This window comes from Gopherus evgoodei, unplaced genomic scaffold, assembly GCF_007399415.2.
Source record: "Gopherus evgoodei ecotype Sinaloan lineage unplaced genomic scaffold, rGopEvg1_v1.p scaffold_53_arrow_ctg1, whole genome shotgun sequence".
NCBI lineage: Eukaryota > Metazoa > Chordata > Testudines > Testudinidae > Gopherus > Gopherus evgoodei.
The window spans coordinates 1,356,881-1,359,096 of NW_022060074.1; the positions used below are offsets into that span (position 1 = coordinate 1,356,881).

Here is a 2,216-nt window from a genome sequence, read left to right on the forward strand (position 1 = left end):
CCACTCTCTGTGCCAGGGGTTCAAACTGTGAAGTTCCATCTCTGACATTCATGCCTCTGGGCCCCTTGTACAGAAAAATCATTTTCCCTGCGGGGGAGGGAAGTAGCAGAGAGACAACAAAAATTGATGGCCCCAGACTCTAGTCTTGATGCATCTCCATGAGGGTGTCAAGCACCTTTCCCAGGCAGGGCAGCTTTCTGGATCGCAGCACAACAGGCTGCCATTGAGCCAGGCCAGACTTGTGCTGTCAACGTGCCAATATTTCTACACATCCTACAACAGAGTTCACAGTTTGACACCATCATACCCCACTCTGTCACACAAGCAAACAGTTAACTAAAAACCATGGCACCCCAAGCAGAGTTTCTGCCCCCCAAAAGGAGAAGACACAGAGTTCATGAAGTTCACTAAGGACATGATTATGGCTACTCATTTGAGGTGGAAGGTGCTCAGAGAGTGTGGTGTTGAGTGGCAGTACAAAAAACATGAGAGGTGGAGTCTGAACTTATTTACACTGCTGTAAATCTACAGCAACTCCATTGACTGGAGTGGTGTTTGTTTGCATTTTTATCAGTCTAAACACACCTTTCTGCATAGGCGGATTGCAAAACATGTTCTCATGGAGACAATAATGTCATTAGCAGATTACATTTATAAAGAAACATGGAATGAAATCATAACCAAAGGGAAAAATATGGACAGTTTATTTCTGGTGAATAACCCCTCAACGCTATCAGTTTCCTCAATGCAGCTTTGATCTCCTTGTTCCACATGCTGCAGATGATCGGATTCATTACTGCTGGCAGCATGGAATACAGAACAGCCACCACAAGATCCAGACCTGATGTTGAGCTGGAGGTGGGATTACTGTAGGCAAAGGTGGCAGTGCAAAAGAACAAGGACACCATGGTGACATGAGGGAGGCAGGTGGAGGCAGCTTTATGCTGGCCCCGCTCAGTGGGGATTCTCAGCACTTTTTTGAAGATCTGATCATAAGACAAAATTATCAAAACAAAGCAGCTTAAGCCTAAGCACACACTAAAGGCAATAGCCCCAGTTTCACTGAGGTACAAGTCAGAGCAGGCGAGCTTGAGGAGCTGGGGGATTTCACAGAAGAACTGATCTACCACATTGCCTCCACAGAAGGATATTGTGATCCCAGTGTGCAGTACAGAGTAAAGAAAAACACTGATCGAGACACCAGCTGCCATTTGGACACAAGCTCTCCTGTTCATCACTCTCTCATAGTGCAACCATTGGCAGATGGCGACGTATCAGTCGTACGCCATGACAGTCAATAAAACAAGATCAGCTGAAACAAAAAAGACAAAGAGAAAGACTTGGGCAACACATCCAGAATAAGCAATTGACCTGATGTTCATGAGGGAATTGGCCATGGATTTGGGGACAGTGACAGAGATGAAGCCGATGTCTAGGATGGACAAATTATCAGGAAGAAGTACATGGGTGTGTGAAGATGGCAGCTGAGGACAACAACTGTGATGATGAGAAGATTCCCCATCAGGGCTGCCAGGTAAATCACTAGAAACACGATGAAGTGTAAAATCTGCAGTTCCTGAACATTGGAGAATCCCAGGAGAAGGAACTCAATCATGGTGGTTTGGTTGGACATTTTCTTCCTCGGTACATCATGTGATGGCTGTGGAGGGAAGGAGAAGGGCAATGGTCAGGATTAGAGTGACAGAGGAATTGATCCTGATTCTCTTTCTATAATATCTTATAATGTGAATGTCAAGGGTGCACAGCACTCGTCACTTCTGTTGATGAGGAGTCACGAGTGCTCCTCACTCATCAGTAAGAGCACTAATCAGGTGCATTATCACATTAGTGAAAACTGGATTATTTCACTTAAAGTCAATGGAGCTGGGTCAGTTTACATCATCTGAGGATCTGTCCTTAGATAAAATGCAGTGTGAAGGATGGGACAAAGTGCAATCCAAATCTAAGAATTCTAGCCAAGGTGGTTCCCTATTGTGACAAACAGCAAGCTCACAACTTGGGCATGAAACTAACATACTAAAATGACAACACAGCCTGATTCTCACTTCCTAGAGAAATATGACATCAATTCACCCAGCTTCCTATGTGGCAGCTCATCTGTGATGATTCCTCCACATAGACAGCCTGCTACCTATTAACAGATTGATCCATGGCACCAATTCTAGCTGCACTTTCATCGCTGTGTGAGCATGGGC

The 2,216-nt window shown here is 45.0% G+C and overlaps 1 pseudogene; it reads right to left on the reverse strand.

Moving 5' to 3' along the window:
- Window positions 1-651: 651 nt before the first annotated feature.
- On the reverse strand, window positions 652-1,633 carry LOC115643244 (annotated as a pseudogene).
- Between the last annotated feature and the right edge of the window lie 583 nt (window positions 1,634-2,216).